We start from the raw sequence: 19528 nt of genomic DNA on the forward strand, positions 1-19528 counted from the left end.
CACGTAATCCCGAATGTCCCACGGTAATTTCATGTGTAGAACAGTCATACTGGGAGATGTGACTGCTCTACCGGGCTGCCGGCAATACACTGGCAGGAGGTACCGTATATACTCGAGTATAAGCCAAGAATTTCAGCCAATTTTTTTAGGCTGAAATTACCCCTCTCAGCTTATACTCGAGTCATACCAGGGGTCGGCAGGGGGGGGGTGGAGCAGCAGCTGTGTAATCATACTCACCTGCTCCTGGCGCAGTCCCTGGTTCCCCGGCTGGCAGCTTCTTCCTGTAGTGAGCGGTCACATGGTACCGCTCATTAATGAATATGGACCCGACTCCACTCCCATAGGGGTGGAGCTGCATATTCATTACTGTAATGAGCGATACCATGTGACCGCTCACTACAGGAAGAAGCTGCCGGCGCCGGGGAACCAGGGACCGCACCAGGAGCAGGTGAGTATAACGCAGTGCGCGATATTCACCTGCTCCCCGTTCCACCGCCGCCGGCCGCGTCTTCCCCATCCTCTGCAGTGACGCTCAGGTCAGAGGGCACGATGACGCGATTAGTGTGCGCACCACCCTCTGCCTGAACAGTCAGTGCAGAGGATGCGGAAGACACAGCAGCGGCCGTCGGTGGAACGGGAAAGGTGAGTATAGCAAGTGCCAGGGGCCTGAGAGGTGAGTATGTGATTTTTATTTTTTTTTAATCGCAGCAACAGCATATGGGGCAAATGTGTACATGGAGCATCTTATGGGGCATAAGCAATGTTTGTGCAGCTTTATATGGGGCAAATATCTTTATGGAGCATCTTATGGGGCCATAATCCGCATTTGTGCAGCATTATATGGGGCATATTTTAATATGGAGTATCTTATGGGGCCCATCAAACTTTATGGAGCATTATATGGGGCTCCTGATCCAATATGGATATTCAAAAACACTTAACCTACTGATGTCTCAATTAATTTTACTTTTATTGGTATCTATTTTTATTTTTGACATTTACCGGTAGCTGCTGCATTTTCCACCCTAGGCTTATACTCGAGTCATTAAGTTTTCAGTTTTTTTGTGGCAAAATTAGGGGGGGGGGGGGGGTCAGCTTATACTCGGGTCGGCTTATACTTGTGTGTATACGGTAATCGCTCCCTCAATGTATCACTGAGCTGCCGTGAGAGGTCACCGGAGTTCATCAGCAGATCAGCTCCAATCATCTCCCTTAAGGCACTACTGATGTGTGAGAAAATTCTCACACAGAAGTGGTGCCGTAAGTGAGAGCAATCAGTGACAGATCTTAAAATCATCAGGATCGTTGTGGGACATTATGGATTATCATCTTCTCGGTGGATAGGTGGATAGGTGAGGAATATTGTGGTTTATTTTATTTTTGTTGCAGAAGACGGAGTCAGTGGATTAGGCGTGTATGGGTTAATTTAGATTCAACAAAGGAGTGTCATTATTTCAAATAAAGGACTTTATTCTCTGTGTGTGTGTTTTTATAATAACACTATGGGGTTAGTAATGTGGAAAACTTATAGAAACTCCACCATTACTAACCTGTGGGTTTGATGTCACCTGATAATACAAAGGTGACTTAAACCACCCACCCACCTCCCGCAAGTGGGAAGAGTGAGGCTAAGCACCAGATTTGGAGCATGTAATAAATACGCCTTTTCTGGGGCGCCTGAGAGCTGATGTTTTTAGCCTGGGAGGGGGGGGGGGGAGGGCAATATCCATGGCCCCTTCCTAGGCTATTAACATCAACCCATAGCTGTCTGCCTAGCCTTTGCTGGTTAAGTTTTATATGGGGACCCTATGTCAATTTTTTTCCTCGGGTCTTCCTGTAAACTAGCCAGTAAAGGCTAAGCAAACAGCTGTGAGATTATATTAATAGCCTGTGAACCTTTAGGACTATTGGCTCCTTCCCAGAATATTAACATCGGCCCTCAGCTTTCCCTCTAAGAATTACATAGGAGCCTTTTCATTTTTTAAATTAAGAGATGCTGTTTGGTTACAGCCTATGTAGGTTCATTCTGTTAACGCTCCTACATAGGCTGGTGAGTGTGAGTGTGAGTGAGTGAGTGAGTGAGTGAGTGAGTGTGTCTCTAATTACTTACTGGCTGACACCTTTTCATTACTAACCCTAGAGCTTGGTGTCAATGATAGCTGCTGACACCAAGTTTTAATCCCATTACTCTGATGCTACTGCATCAGAATGGAAAAGGTGATGTTGAACCAAGAAATTACATCACAAAACTTTTTTTTTTTAAATATCTTTATTTAGTTAAAAAAAACAACCTTCATTGCTGTACAAAAACGCATGCAGAAAACGCATAGAAAACTGCAACAAAACGTTCATCTTTGCTGCCAAGAGATGCAGAAACCTTGAGTAAATTTCTGCAAGCAAATACTCAATGTGCGCACATAGCCTTACTTGCCAGTGTAAGCCCAGAAGACACTGCACATAGAAAGGAATAAATCTGAATTTATCCTTCACTCCCACTTAGCAGGCAGGCGTAATCTGACATATGCTGCAAAAACTGGCAGAGAAGCAATTGAGAACAAATAGAGAATTAGCCCACACAATACAAACAGCCTCCCACACTGGCTCTTATTGAAAGCATAAGGTACTTAAAGGGACACAAACTTAAAAAAAAAAATAAATGAAAAACTGTCAGTCTGCAAACTTCTAAAACAATCATTATCCAATTTATTAAGACTGGCAGTTTGTATAACGATGAATTCGGCGCATCTTTCAGCTGCCGTGCGACACTGCAACACATGTATTCTAACCATAGTCTAGTGTAAGTTATGATAAATTTGTCCGATGTTCAGCAGGCCCTAAGGCTTCTTTCACACTTGCGTCGGTACGCGGCCGTCGCAAAGCGTTGGCGCGACGTACCGACGGACATTGTGCAAATTCGGCACAACATGGGCAGCGGATGCAGTTTTTCAACGCATCCGCTGCCCATTCTAAGTCCTGGGGAGGAGGGGGCGGAGTTCCGGCCGCACATGCACGGTAGGAAATGGCGGATCCGACATACGAAAAACGTTGCATTGAACGTTTTTTCGTGACGACGGTCCGCCAAAACACGACGCATCCAGTGCACGACGGACGCGATGTATGGCCATACATGTATGGCCATACAAGTCTATGGGAAAAAAAAAAAAGTATCCTGCGGGCACATTTGCAGGATGCGTTTTTTTCCCCAAAACAACGCATTGCGACGGATCTAAAACGACGGAAGTGTGAAAGTAGCCTTACTGGCGGCACTCTGCCCACTTTTCATAAGCTGAAATGAACTAGCCAGGAATTGTGTAGAAGCAGTTGCAACATTTTTGCTCAAGTTTGAAAATTCTGGTGAAAATTGAAAAACTGGGACTAGAGATGGGAGATCCAATTCATTTGCTCATTGGCTAGGACAGTAGTCTGTGACCGGAAAGTCCTTTATACATCCTCTTTTCCCAGCTCTCCTTTTGATTAACTGAGCAGGTGTGAAGTTGTGTGTGTGCACGCTTCGCACTGCAATGATGATATCACATCAGCCTGGCTAACCAAAATGAGAGCTAAGCAGATTGACAGGTCTCCCTTCCAGCAATCACAGATCACTGACCAGGACAATGGACCGCAGTCCTGTAAATTGACACTGCCATCTTTTATTGGGACCTTAGACAAAGAAAGCAGATGTCCAGCTCCTCTTATGGTATGTTCCCATGGTCCGCAAATGCTGTGGGTTGGACGCTGCATACATCAACAGAATCCAACCGGAGGCAGCCAGATGTTACAGCATAATGCGTTCACGGACGCCTCTGACTTCACTGCGGAGACGGACATGCGGCACATCTTTCCAGACTGCAGCATGTCTATTTATCTTAAGGAGACGCTCAGTCTCCGCAAGATAAATATCACCGGTCCAATGTATAGGGTGCAGTGATTCCACACGGTTCAATGAACACATGCGGAATCACCTGCGTTCAAAAGCCGGTAGCGCTTTGGATGGAGCGGACAAGTGCTGTATCCAAAGTGCTGCCGTTTACTGACCGTGGGGACATAGCCTTAATCCCCTTCTGAGGTTTGGAGTTCAGTTCTCCTGATCAGCTAGAGTAGCGGAGGGAGACTTCTGATGTAGCAGAGTGCCTACAACCAAGAGTGTTTCTGACCTCAATTCTGGGAGAAAGGAAGGCCCAAGTGTACGCCTCCCAAAACACATTTACACTTATCGAATTCTAATATAGGGCAAAATCAAGATCGTCTGTTGATCTATGGAAGAATTAGCAATCGCAGGACAATAATTTGCCACTCAGACTGTGTGCTGATAAACGCAGCAATTTACTGATTTATATGCCATCCCATCAATAATTAGTGGGGTCCAAGTACCAAAACAGCACGTCATAGAAATTGTGCAAATTTTCCATTTGGATTTGGGCAGAATTCTTAGCATGTCAATTCTTGCTGATGATTTTCAGAAAATCATGTAATATATCTGGATTTTTCTACAGATCAAACACAAAATCTGTAACAGATCTTTTTTTCCTGTCATGTGTACCATAAGACTGTTCCATTCACTTAAATAAAAGATAATAAAATTAGACAGATAGATAGATAGCAAGGTTTTCCTACCCATCATGACAATATGTAATAGTCGATGACTATAATGTTCACATCGATGATGCACAAAACTGAATAATGATGAATTTTTCATTAGGCTCCAATCAGAAAAAAACCCACACAATAACAAAAAAAAACAAAAAAAAGTCCACAAGAAGGCTGTAAAATACCGTGTGGCACCAAAACTGTCATATTGATCGTTACACTGCATGCTCAACAATTTTTAACCTTTATATGTGCTAACAAGGGTTGAACACCTAAGGCCTCAATGTGAAAAATTAAAGGTGTTGGCCACTACCTGGAAAACACGATTTTTAATGAAGTAGTGCAGATACTCATCTCCCGCACCAGCCCTGTTCTAATCATGTCCGTGCCGGATCTCCTAGGGCTCACACGACATTGTTATTAGACTTTTTTATTGCCATTAGGCTGCTGTGCTTAGGCTGCTGCTCTCACTTCTTAGGCTTAAGGCTATGTGCACAAGTTGCAGATTTGCCTGCGGATTTTTCTGCTCTAAGGCTACGTTCACATTAGCGTTCTGCCAGGCTGCGCCATGCGCCCCTATACTTAACATGGGGGCGCATGGACATGCGTTTGCATGCGTCTTTTTTGCCGCAAGCGTTAGGGCGCAGAGGACGCAGCAAGATGCTTTTTTTTTTTGCGTCCAAAATCCGGCAAAAAAAGGACGCATGCGTCGCAAAACTATGCGTTTTGGCATGCGTTCTTGTTTGCGTTGTGCGTTGAGTCGCCGACGCAGCAGCGCAGAATGCAAATGTGAACGTAGCCTAAATCCGCAGCTCTTGGCAGAAAACGCAGGTGCGTTTTTTGATGCGTTTTTGAATGCTAAATAAAGATGTATTATTGAACAAAAAAAAACAAAAAAAAAAAAAGATTTGTGATGTCATGTCTTGTCCAACGTCCAACCTCCTCTTTTACATTTGTCCAACCCACACTCCATTACACACACACACACACACACACAGACAGATAGAAGGAATGAGATAGATAGATAGATATATGGATAGTTAGGCTACTTTCACACATCAGGTGCTTGCCGTCAGGCATAATACAGCGAGTTTTGATCTGTTTTTTTCCGCCGGATCTGCTTTTTTTCATAGAGTTGTATAAGCGCCGGATTGCGCCTGATGGCTACACGTTTCATTCGTTTTTTTGCTGGATCTGGCAAAAATAACTGTTTACGGCGGACGGAGAAAACGTACAGAGGAAAGTTTTCTCTGTCAGGCAAAAAAACGCACAGCGACGGATCTGGCAAAAAACGTATGAAACGGAGATGTGAAATGATGAATCCGGCCTCCGAATCCGTTTTTTCATGCATTTTTCTACTAAAATCATGCACATCTTCTGTTCTCTCTCTCGCTCTAAAAAAACCCGGATCAGTTGTTCACTATTTTCAACGGATCCAATTCTCTGGCTCTTGCCTGACGGAAACAACCTGATGTGTGAAAGCAGCCTAACTATCCATATATCTATCCATCAGGCAGGATCCGGCGAATTTTTGAAAAAAGGGATCCGTTGCAAATAGTGAAAAACTGATGCAACTGATCAGTTTTATTTTTTTTTAGAGAGAGAATGGAAGATGTGCATGATTTCAATGGAAAAATGCATGAAAAACCAGATTCCGAGGCCGGATTCATCATTTCACATCTCAGTTTCATACATTTTTTGCCGGATCTGTCGCTGCGCGATTTTTCGCCGGACAGAAAAACTGTTCTTCTGTACGTTTTCTCCGTCCGCTGGAAACAGCTTTTCTGACGGATCCGGGAAAAAAAAAAAAAGGATGAAATGTGTGGCCATCAGGCGCTAATACAACTCTATAAGAAAAAACGGATCCGGAGGAAAAAAAACAAACAAAAAAAAATATCCATTTTTTTCAAAACTCGCCGGATTGTGCCTGATGGCAAAAACCTGATGTGTGAAAGTAGCCAGATAGATATATCTATAGATAGGTATTTCGATCTATAAATATATCTATAGATAGATATAGTTATCCATCTATAGATATATCCATAGTTATATCTATACATATATCCATGTATAGATATATAATTTAAAAAAAAAAAAAAAAAAAATGAAAAAAATGGCGTGGGCTCCCATGCAATTTTCTCCACTAGGGGGGTTAAGCCGACGGCCGATACTTGTAGCCTGGGAAGGGGTTAATACCCATGGCCCCTCCCAGGCTATGAATATCAGCCCGCAGCGGTCTGCGTAGCCTTTACTGGCTATTAAAATAGGGGGACCCCGAAAAAAAAAAATGACGTGGGGTCCCCTATATTTTATAGCCAGAAAGGCTATGCAGACAGCTGCGGGCTGATATTCATAGCCTAGAGACGAGCCATGGATATTGCCCCCCCCCGGCTACAAATACCAGCCGGCAGCCGCCCCAGAGATGGTGTATCTGTAAGATGCGCCAATTCCAGCACTTAGCCCCTCTCTTCCCACTCCCGAGAAGCGGTGGGAAATGGGGTAATAAGGGGTTAATGTCACCTTGCTAATGTAAGGTTACATTAAGCCCGGTTAATAATGGAGAGGCTTCTGAAAAGTTCCCAGGCTCGAGTTCATATGAGGACATCCAGCAGAGGGCGCATCACCGCGACTCGAGGCAACTACAGGTCATTCCCCTGCATTCCATTCATTCCCTGGGTTTTTACAGCCACTAGCACAGCTGCATTAGCAGAGCTCCTGGGTGTAAAATGATTTAACCCCTTCAGATGGATTTACAGCGTGGGACAAGACTGAACGACGGAAGGTATGGAATATTGTTGTTTGTTTTGTTTAACTTTGTTTCAGGTGACAAGGGTCTTCAGGTGGATTAAGAGTATATTAAAATATTAAAACACCCTGTGTCTTTATTTCATTAAAATACTTTGAAATAATGTGTGTGTGTTTTCTTAACCATTTCGTACTATTGGATTAATAATGGATAGGTGTCATAATTGACGCCTCTCCATTATTAATCTGGCTTAATGTCACCTTACAATAGCAAGGTGACATTAAGCCTTCATTACCCCATATCCCACCACTACACGGGAGGGGGAAGAGAGAGGCCAAGTGCCAGAATAGGCGCATCTTCCAGATGTGCCTTTTCTGGGGTGGCTGGGGGCAGATGTTTTTAGTCAGAGGGGGGGGGCAATAACCATGGACCCTCTCCAGGCTATTAATATCTGCCCTCAGTCACTGGCTTTCCCACTCTGGCGGAGAAAATTGCGCGGGAGCCCACACCAATTTTTTCTGCGATTTAACCCGTTAATTTAATAGCTAGAGCCCCAAAATCTTACACCAAGACACTTCTTACATTACTAAAGAGGAATGTGTAATAAAAGAAGTGATATGAGATGGTTTACTGTATGTAAACCATGTCTCATATGTCGGGTTTGGGAAGGAGATAGCATAAAAGCCGGTAATTCAATTGCCGGCTTTTGCTATCTAGCGCTGTATGTATGTATGTATGTATGTATGTATGTATGTATGTATGTATGTATGTATATATCTATCTCGCAGTACGGATGCCATACGGATTACATACGGAGGTTTACATGTGCAAAATACGCTGCCACACCCTGCCTACGGATGACATACGGATCGCTATTTTGGGAACATTTCTGCGTATTACGGCCATAAAAAAACGGACCGTATTTTCATTTGCTGAGTGTGACGCCGGCCTTAGTCTTGTTACCGGTAATTCGTGAAGAATGAGGCTCCGAATATTTCCGTGTACAGGAAAACCCTTTAGCTTCCTAAGTTTGAGGCCCCAAACACTTCGTCCTGCACAGATTGTTTCACCTCCTCTTCCTCAACCCCCATAGTGCTCCTCACCATACCAATTAATTCCTGTATGTCTTCGGAGGAATAGTATTTTTTATTATCAGATTTGGGGGTGGAAGTGGAACCCTCATTCTCCCATATATCCTCTGAGTCCGAAGTAAGTACTTCGCCAGAGTCTGAATCAGACTCCACAGGTGTCTTCCTTTTTTTGGAGGAGGGGGCTGTGGTAATAAGGTCTGGGAAAGGGCAGATACTGAAGAATGGACCCCCTGAACTGGGTTGTTCAGTATGCAACACCTTGTCAGTGCATGACTGGACATGGAGACGGGAGCAGCTATGGAGGGAGGAGAGCGGAGCCCCCGACCCCGGCTGTAGGTACTCCCGATCGCCGGCCACGGCAGCACCAACAAGACATGCCCCACAGGGGACAGGAAAAACACTGGTGGTTGCAGGAAGGGGAGAGTATTTAACCTCTTTGTGTTTCCTGTCCCCCATTAGGGCAGGGAGACATCCTCCAATGCTGCAGTCATGGAAGGTGACTTGAGAAAGTGATAGTACTCGAACCACTGACATTCAATTTGGCTGCTCAGAGACGGATTATTTTTTTCTGATCACGGATCAAATCGGCTCTTGAAAAAAACATTGCAATATACAGTGATTGTGGATGAGATTCACCTATTCAAGTCTATGGGTGCTCAGATATACCGCAAATAATCCCATCAGTGTGTCGCTATCCGAGGACGGACTGCACTGCATGGACCAGCCACAGGTCTCCTGGGCCTCATAAGCATAGCCCTGAGCACTTCTTGGGGCTTTTCCCTATAAAACTTTATTTAACTTTTAAATAATTTTGATAATTGAAAACCTATTTTCTACTTTACATTTTTTTTTTTTAAATAAAGCAACATAAAATATTAACACTTTCTTAAATGCTTTAATTGTTTTCCACACTTTCCAATGTTTGTCCCAAACTCCAGCCACGTTAAAGTGTTAGAAGCATTTTTATTTTGTGGCCCCTGGGTGCCACCTTCTCCTCATTTCCGACTCCCTGCAGCTCCTACATGGTTTCACTGAAGAGAATCTGAGAAGGTGAATTACATGCCCCCCCCCCTTTCTAATGTGAAAAACTACATTTCCCTTGAGCCATCTGTGCTTCACAGCCCTCTGATTACTTTCAGTCTCTCATTTCAGCTTCTCCATTTTTATTCATGTAGGTTGTGTGTGCAGCGTTCTGCGCAGAACAGATGGCGGAGAAGCAGCACTGCTAGTAAAGTCTTCCATGCTTCCCGGGACTGAGTTCTTTGCTGTAGGGCACCACCCTGCACTTACAGAAAGTCTCTAGCACACATCCTTGGTATTGTAAGCCATGTAATAAAGGGAATGCATATGGGCATGCTCGTCCTGCCATGAAGAACTACGGCAGGATGTAACCAGTGGCAATCCTGCAAACATTGGTAGAGAGTTATTAAAAATGATGCCGTTTGGAATACTGATGTCAATTACATTCCTAATTCATCCTTAAAGGGGTTGTCTGGCATTTGGCTACAAGTCTGTAGTCACTCCATGTGATTACAACCCCTGGCACAAATTATGGAATCACCGGCCTTGGAGGATGTTCATTCAGTTGTTTAATTTTGTAAAAAAAAAAAAAGCAGATCACAGACATGGCACAAAACTAAAGTAATTTCAAATGGCAACTTTCTGGCTTTAAGAAACACTAAAAGAAATCAAGAACAAAAAATGTGGTAGTCAGTAATGGTTACTTTTTAGAACAAGCAGAGGGAAAAAAAAAATTATGGACTCACCCAATTATGAGGGGAAAAAACTATGGAATCACCCTCTAAATTTCAATTCCCAAAAATAACACCTGCATCAAATTAGATCTGCTTGTTATTCTGCATCTAAAAAGGAGTGATCACACCTTGGAGAGCTGTTGCACCAAGTGGACTGACATGAATCATGGCTCCAACACGAGAGATGTCAATTTAAACAAAGGAGAGGATTATCAAACTCTTAAAACAGGGTAAATCATCACACAATGTTGCAAAAGATGTTGGTTGTTCACAGTCAGCTGTGTCTAAAATCTGGACCAAATACAAACAACATGGGAAGGTTGTTAAAGGCAAACATACTGGTAGACCAAGGAAGACATCAAAGCGTCAAGACCGGAAACTTAAAGCAATATGTCTCCAAAACAGGACATGCACAACAAAACAAATAAGGAACGAATGGGTGGAAACTGGAGTCAATGTCTGTGACCGAACTGTAAGAAACCGCCTAAAGGAAATGGGATTTACATACAGAAAAGCTAAACAAAAGCCATCATTAAAGGGACACTGTCACCTGAATTTGGAGGGAACAATCTTCAGCCATGAAGGCGGGGTTTTTGGGTGTTTGATTCCCCCTTTCCTTACCCGCTGGCTGCATGCTGGCTGCAATATTGGATTGAAGTTCATTCTCTGTCCTCCATAGTACACGCCTGCGCAAGGTAAGATTGCCTTGTGCAGGCATGTACTACGGAGGACAGAGGATGAACTTCAATCCAATATTGCAGCCAGCATGCAGCCAACGGGTAAGGAAAGGGTGAATCAAATACCCGAAAACCCCGCCTCCATGGCTGAAGGCTGTTCCCTCCAAATTCAGGTGACAGAGTCCCTTTAACACCTAAACAGAAAGAAAACAAGGTTACAATGGGCTAAGGAAAAGCAATCGTGGACTGTGGATGATTGGATGAAAGTCATATTCAGTGATGAATCGCGAATCTGCATTGGGCAAGGTGATGAAGCTGGAACTTTTGTTTGGTGCCGTTCCAGTGAGATTTATAAAGATGACTGCCTGAAGAGAACATGCAAATTTCCACAGTCATTGATGATCTGGGAATGCATGTCAGGTAAAGGCACTGGGGAGATGGCTGTGATTACATCTTCAATAAATGCACAAGTTTATGCTGATATTTTGGACACTTTTCTTATCCCATCAATTAAAAGGATGTTTGGGGATGATGAAATCATTTTTCAAGATGATAATGCATCCTGCCATAGAGCAAAAACTGTGAAAACATTCCTTGAAAAAAGACACAAGGTCAATTGTCATGGCCTGCAAATAGTCCGGATCTTGAAAATCTTTGGTGGAAGTTGAAGAAAATGGTCCATAGTAACATAGTTAGTAAGGCCGAAAAAAGACATTTGTCCATCCAGTCCAGCCTATATTCCATCATAATAAATCCCAAGATCTACGTCCTTCTACAGAACCTAATTGTATGATACAATATTGTTCTGCTCCAGGAAGACATCCAGGCCTCTCTTGAACCCCTCGACTGAGTTCGCCATCACCACCTCCTCAGGCAAGCTATTCCAGATTCTCACTGCCCCAACAGTAAAGAATCCTCTTCTATGTTGGTGGAAAAACCTTCTCTCCTCCAGACGCAAAGAATGCCCCATTGTGCCCGTCACCTTCCTTGGTATAAACAGATCCTCAGCGAGATATTTGTATTGTCCCCTTATATACTTATACATGGTTATTAGATCGCCCCTCAGTCTTTTTTCTAGACTAAATAATCCTAATTTCGCTAATCTATCTGGGTATTGTAGTTCTCCCATCCCCTTTATTAATTTTGTTGCCCTCCTTTGTACTCTCTCTAGTTCCATTATATCCTTCCTGAGCACCGGTGCCCAAAACTGGACACAGTACTCCATGTGCGGTCTAACTAGGGATTTGTACAGAGGCAGTATAATGCTCTCATCATGTGTATCCAGACCTCTTTTAATGCACCCCATGATCCTGTTTGCCTTGGCAGCTGCTGCCTGGCACTGGCTGCTCCAGGTAAGTTTATCATTAACTAGGATCCCCAAGTCCTTCTCCCTGTCAGATTTACCCAGTGGTTTCCCATTCAGTGTGTAATGGTGATATTGATTCCTTCTTCCCATGTGTATAACCTTACATTTATCATTGTTAAACCTCATCTGCCACCTTTCAGCCCAAGTTTCCAACTTATCCAGATCCATCTGTAGCAGAATACTATCTTCTCTTGTATTAACTGCTTTACATAGTTTTGTATCATCTGCAAATATCGATATTTTACTGTATAAACCTTCTACCAGATCATTAATGAATATGTTGAAGAGAACAGGTCCCTATACTGACCCCTGCGGTACCCCACTGGTCACAGCGACCCAGTTAGAGACTATACCATTTATAACCACCCTCTGCTTTCTATCACTAAGCCAGTTACTAACCCATTTACACACATTTTCCCCCAGACCAAGCATTCTCATTTTGTGTACCAACCTCTTGTGCGGCACGGTATCAAACGCTTTGGAAAAATCGAGATATACCACGTCCAATGACTCACCGTGGTCCAGCCTATAGCTTACCTCTTCATAAAAACTGATTAGATTGGTTTGACAGGAGCGATTTCTCATAAACCCATGCTGATATGGAGTTAAACAGTTATTCTCATTGAGATAATCCAGAATAACATCCCTCAGAAACCCTTCAAATATTTTACCAACAATAGAGGTTAGACTTACTGGCCTATAATTTCCAGGTTCACTTTTAGAGCCCTTTTTGAATATTGGCACCACATTTGCTATGCGCCAGTCCTGCGGAACAGAGCCTGTCACTATAGAGTCCCTAAAAATAAGAAATAATGGTTTATCTATTACATTACTTAGTTCTCTTAGTACTCGTGGGTGTATGCCATCCGGACCCAGAGATTTATCTATTTTAATCTTATTTAGCAGGTTTCGCACCTCTTCTTGGGTTAGATTGGTGACCCTTAATATAGGGTTTTCATTGTTTCTTGGGATTTCACCTAGCATTTCATTTTCCACCGTGAATACCGTGGAAAAGAAGAAGGTGTTTAATATGTTAGCTTTTTCCTCGTCATCTACAACCATTCTTTCCTCACTATTTTTTAAGGGGCCTACATTTTCAGTTTTTATTCTTTTACTATTGATATAGTTGAAGAACAGTTTGGGATTAGTTTTACTCTCCTTAGCAATGTGCTTCTCTGTTTCCTTTTTGGCAGCTTTAATTAGTTTTTTAGATAAAGTATTTTTCTCCCTATAGTTTTTTTAGAGCTTCAATGGTGCCATCCTGCTTTAGTAGTGCAAATGCTTTCTTTTTACTGTTAATTGCCTGTCTTACTTCTTTTTTTAGCCACATTGGGTTTTTCCTATTTCTAGTCCTTTTATTCCCACAAGGTATAAACTGCTTACACTGCCTATTTAGGATGTTCTTAAACATTTTCCATTTATTATCTGTATTCTTATTTCTGAGGATATTGTCCCAGTCTACCAGATTAAGGGCATCTCTAAGCTGGTCAAACTTTGCCTTCCTAAAGTTCAGTGTTTTTGTGACTCCCTGACAAGTCCCCCTAGTGAAAGACAGGTGAAGCTGCACAATATTGTGGTCGCTATTTCCTAGATGCCCGACGACCTGCAGATTTGTTATTCTGTCAGGTCTATTAGATAGTATTAGGTCTAAAAGTGCTGCTCCTCTGGTTGGATTCTGCACCAATTGTGAAAGATAATTTTTCTTGGTTATTAGCAGAAACCTGTTGCCTTTATGGGTTTCACAGGTTTCTGTTTCCCAGTTAAAGGGACTCTGTCACCTGAATTTGGCGGGACTGGTTTTGGGTCATATGGGCGGAGTTTTCAGGTGTTTGATTCACCCTTTCCTTACCCGCTGGCTGCATGCTGGCTGCAATATTGGATTGAAGTTCATTCTCTGTCCTCCATAGTACATGCCTGCGCAAAGCAAGATTGCCTTGTGCAGGCGTGTACAGAGAGTGAACTTCAATCCAATATTGCAGCCAGCATGCAGCCAGCGGGTAAGGAAAGGGTGAATCAAACACCCGAAAACTCCGCCCATATGACCCAAAACCAGTCCCGCCAAATTCAGGTGACAGAGTCCCTTTAATATCCGGGTAGTTAAAGTCCCCCATAACCAGGACCTCATTATGGGTTGCAGCTTCATCCATCTGCTTTAGAAGTAGACTTTCCATGGTTTCTGTTATATTTGGGGGTTTGTAACAGACCCCAATGAGAATTTTGTTACCATTTTTCCCTCCATGAATTTCGACCCATATGGACTCGACATCCTCATTTCCTTCGCTAATATTCTCCCTTAAAGTGGACTTTAGACAAGACTTTACATAGAGACAAACCCCTCCTCCTCTCCGATTTTTACGATCCTTTCTAAACAGACTGTAACCCTGTAAGTTAACTGCCCAGTCATAGCTTTCATCTAACCATGTCTCGGTTATTCCCACTATGTCAAAGTTACCTGTAGATATTTCTGCTTCTAGTTCTTCCATCTTGTTTGTCAGGCTTCTGGCGTTTGCGAGCATGCAGTTTAGAGGATTTTGTTTTGTTCCAATCTCCTCACTGTGGATTGTTTTAGAAATGTTCTTACCTCCCTTCTGAGTATGTTTTCCTGGATCTTCTTTGTTCAAGTCTAATGTTTTTCTTCCCGTCCCCTCTTCTTCTAGTTTAACGCCCTCCTGATGAGTGTAGCGAGTCTTCTGGCGAATGTGTGTTTCCCAGGTTTGTTGAGGTGTAGTCCGTCTCTGGCGAGGAGTCCATCGTACAAGTAATTCACACCGTGGTCCAGGAATCCGAATCCTTGTTGTCTGCACCATCGTCTTAGCCAGTTGTTGACAAGGCTCCAACCTGCAAAGCTGATCTGGCACCAGCAATCAGAGAAAGTTGGGGCCAGATTGATGAAGAGTACTGTTTGACACTCATTAAGTCCATGCCTCAGAGACTAGTGATGTGTTGGAGTGTTTTTTTTGTTTGTTTTTCATGATTCCATAATTTTTGCCAGGGGTTGCACTCACATCGAGCACACTGCATGCTGTGAAGATTCTATAGAGCCGAGAGCATGATCGCAAATACATGATTTGTATACATGCAGTCACATGCCGACTAGACGTTCTCAGCTTTGCTCAATAACAGTGCACTGAGAGAGGCCAGACATGTCTAGTTGGAGTGTGTCCGGGAGTATGCAAATAGCTTACTTATAGTCACATGACAACTCGCTATTGGCACCAGCACAGGAGAATCCTTGCAGTGTGTGATGTTAACCCACTCCTGGCGCCAGCACAGGAGAATCCTCAGAGAGCGCAATGTGAGGATTTACAAGTCTTCAGTCACGTAGAGTAGCTGCAGACTTGTAGCCTAAAGGCCAGACAACCCCTGTATGACTAAGGCTACAAGGTGATATCTGAGATCGCAGTGATGATACAGAGTCGCGAATGTTTCCAAATGCGGTGGATTTTCTGCCGAACTTCTTTTGTGACTCATGTGCCATAGACGTCAATGCAAGTCACGTATGACTGCAGCTTGCCTGTTACACGGCTGATTTTTACAGTAAAATCGTTTTTGAAACAGTCGTGCGAGAGCAAGTCCCAGGCAAGTGGCACAAATATTCTTGGTCGCGTGACACATGTCGCTGTATAGCCCCAATCTAAAGCAAAGAGAGAGAACGCCCCGACGCTGTGCATAGCCCCGATGCTATGCATAGCCCCAGCCATTACATCAGCCCCCCATCATATACACAGCGGGAGAAAACATTATTTTATTAGGAAACACTACAGCTTCAAGTTTCTGCAGTTTAAAGGGTTAACCCCGTCCTAGGTCGACGACATACAGAGCGAGTTTTCCATACCAGCCTTATCTCCTTTGCCAGCAGCAGATACAGACCCGTTGGCAGACAGTTCCCACAGCTTCAGGAAGGATTTTTCCGCCCTGGATCTATTTCTGCGTTTCCCACTCCGGTCTCTTTCCCGGTGATTCCCACAGCATCTGGCGACAATTCCCTATGACCCCCATCACCATCAGCACCCACCTCCAGCACGCGGCAGCTCCTAGCAACCAGCGATACCCAGCGTGCCAGCCTCCTCCATACCCGTCTGTCACCATCCTGGGGCATAATGGGCACAACACACATTACAGATGATGAAACTAGAAACTGAAGACCGCACTGGCGCCATCGACTAGTAGCAGCCTTCTGCTGCTGAACTACAACTCCCAGCATGCACTGACCGCACACTGGCATGACCCCATGAGGGGATGCACTAATCCTGGGCACCATAAGCCACCAGCGGGGTGAACTCTGCCCAACTCCTCACCCTCAGTCCTGCACCACCAGCCCAGACTAGCCGACATGCCCACTGTGCACAAGGTGCTGCTCCAGCTCTGCCCGGATTCCCTCTAAGGTGTGCGGTCACTTTAAGAAGATGCAGCTGGATGCGAGGAGAAGTCAGAGAGGCGCAGCCTACAGAAAGCGTATACCGGCAGCGCTCCGCTCTTACCTGCCTCCCTGGTGACTGGCAGCCGGGCACACCGAGCATCTCACCCTGCCAGGGCAGCACTTCCAGCCGCTCGTGGAAGTCGCCCGATGATTGGCTGCTCGGGACTTCCCCCATTGTATCGTCCCCCGGCTCCAAGCGCGCTGCTGAGTGGCCCAGATGTGCGCGGATGTAAGGACCGCTCTGATTGGCCCAATCACCGTGTTTTCACTGCGCTCAATCACATTAACTCCTCAGCTGCCTGTTTGGCGAAACCTAAGGCTCCTAAGAGCATTGGCCGTCAACAGGGGGCGCTCTATTTAATTAGACCAATCGGCTTCTTTGCCTGATTTGGGGGAAGTTTGTATTTATGCTTCAATGTGGGGAAAAGTTAACCCCTTAAACACCAGATTTTTATTTTATTTTTTTTATTAACTGCAGAACTTGCACCAATGTTATGTCTGCGCCTGTCCGAATCCCCATCTTCTGTTATTAACGCCATTGTGATTCTCTTCCGCGCCACATGAGCAGTTACATAGTAACACAGTTATTAAGGTTGAAGGAAGACTATAAGTCCATCTAGTTCAACCCATAGCCTAAGCTAACATGCCCTAACATGTTGATCCAGAGGAAGGCAAAGAGTAAGCTCCACATTGGGGAAAAAAATTCCTTCCCGACTCCACATACGGCAATCAGACTAGTTCCCTGGATCAACGCCCTATCACGGAATCTAGTGTATATACCCTGTAACATTATACAGGGTATATACATACAGCGGAATCTCTCTGGACCGCAAGTCGCTTTCTCAATATACGGCCGGGGTCACATGACCGTAGAGTACACCGCATAGCACTCGGAGCAGTGTTCCTCTACGGGGCAGCTCACATCAGCGCAGTTTATCTCGGCCGTTTAGTGTGTGAGTGAAAGCACATCACGCTGCGATTGTCACTGACACTCGGCCGAGTCTCGGCGCCCCCCACCCATATAAGCCTATAGGTGCGAGTGAGACAATATGATATACGCGGACCCCGGCAATGGAGGAGATGGAGAGAGTCATTTCTCTGTCGCTCTGTGTGAGGGGCAGCACAGGCACATGGCACTCAGATCACTGCAGAGCAGGAGCCGAGGGTCATTAGTATATCGCATCCCATGCCATACCCTCCTCTGACCCCGGCCTAAGGGCTCATTCAGAGGAACATATTAACCCCTTAACACCAGAGGTATTTTCGTTTTTGCATTTTCGTTTTTTGCTCCCCTTCTTCCCAGAGCAATAACTTTTTTTATTTTTCGGTCAATATGGCCATGTGAGGGCTTGTTGTTTGCGGGACGAGTTGTACTTTTGAGCAACACCATTGGTTTTAACATATAGTGTACTGGAAAATGGGGAAAAAAAATTCCAAGTGCGGTGAAATTGCAAAAAAAGTGCAATCCCACAGGTTTTTTTTGCCATGTTCACCAAATGCTAAAACTGACCTGCCATTATGATTCTCCAGGTCATTACGAGTTCACATACATCAAACATGTCTAGGTTCTTTTTTATTTAAGTGGTAAAAAAAAATCCAAACTTTATTTGTAAAAAATTGCGCCATTTTCCTATACCCGCAACGTCTCCATTTTTCATGATCTCGGGTTGGGTGGGGGGTTATTTTTTGCGTGCCAAGCTGATGTTTTTAATGATACCATTGTGGTGCAGATACGATCTTTTGATCGCCTGTTATTGCATTTTAATGCAATGTTGCAGCAACCAAAAAAATGTAATTCTGGCGGTTTCACTTTCACATCCGGATTAATTTTTTTTTATATTGATATGGAGCACCCCCATGGGGCCGTGGGGTACTCGGTATCGGATCCTTCGGTTCACAGGTGGATGTCACGGTGGCTGACACAGTCCATGGCTCTGGGACGCCCGTGTAAAAGGGAAAGGTCTTTAAAGGGGAAATGTTCGTGACGCCACCTGTGGTATCTGGTCAGGGTGACCGACGATTATTTTAGGGGTCCACTGGGGTGATGTTATGGCAGCTAGATGGTATACCTTCCCACAGGTGAAGTATGTCCCCAGGGCTTCCCAGTGTGTAGATGATGGTATGGTGAGAGGCACAGAGAAGAACGAGGACACAAGGTTGCAGTCTCTTTACCTTTACTGAACACTTCAGCATCCACAGTCCAGGGCAGCAGATCACAGGGCAGGCAGAGTCCGGCCGGTTTGGAGGCAAATCCAGAGTCCCTTATCCAAGTAGAAATCAGTAGCCTTCCTCTAGCGCCTAGGTGTTATAGTCCTTTACTGCTAAGCTTCTCATAAGGTCCTCACAACTGTTGTAGATGTTCTGTCTTTCTCTGTCCCCCAGATAGGATAGGACAAACCCATATGACTGGTGGCTTGAGGCGGTTTATAGGGACTCTATCATGCCCCATCCTCTAAGGGGTGCCACCGTGCCTCCTGGGTGTAGGGCAGACAGGTAACGTGAAATTAGCTGTCCTGCCGGTCTCTGGAGCAAGGAATAAAGGTCGTTACTCCCTCGGTGTTCGGCGACCGGAATCCTGTGCCCCAGAAGGAGGGAGCCTGTGTAGGGCTGGTCCCCTTCTGTTATCCTCTCCTTTCACGCTCGCTGCAATACAATTCTGCCTTCTGAATATCTCTTTCTGGGAGCTGCAGCTCTGAGGGCATGCACAGCTCCATTGGACCCTCTCTCCACCTCAGACTCAAGTCTGGAACGTTCTAACAGAACTCCTGTATGGAGCTCTGCCAAGAACTAAAAACTAACTTTCCCTACAGACTACCAGTTATATATCTATGGGGAGTGACCGAATAAATAGGAGCAGAAGCTCCCCCTGGTGGCCTGGAGTGTGAAA

General features: G+C 44.5%; 1 protein-coding gene across 3 annotated transcripts in view; it reads right to left on the reverse strand.

Moving 5' to 3' along the window:
* CAMKK2 (calcium/calmodulin dependent protein kinase kinase 2) overlaps positions 1–16826 on the reverse strand; it is a 159974-nt gene extending 143148 nt beyond the window's left edge. For 2 of the 3 annotated variants that reach the window (XR_011318598.1, XM_069755405.1), the window contains exon 1: positions 16703–16818. The gene's annotated coding sequence lies outside the window, so the exon portion shown is untranslated. Of the gene's footprint in view, positions 1–16702 lie in introns of all 3 variants that reach the window. The other variant, XM_069755392.1, reaches the window with a different exon arrangement.
* Positions 16827–19528: the final 2702 nt, after the last annotated feature.

The sequence above is a fragment of the Ranitomeya imitator genome, chromosome 1 (assembly GCF_032444005.1).
Source record: "Ranitomeya imitator isolate aRanImi1 chromosome 1, aRanImi1.pri, whole genome shotgun sequence".
Classification (NCBI taxonomy): domain Eukaryota; kingdom Metazoa; phylum Chordata; class Amphibia; order Anura; family Dendrobatidae; genus Ranitomeya; species Ranitomeya imitator.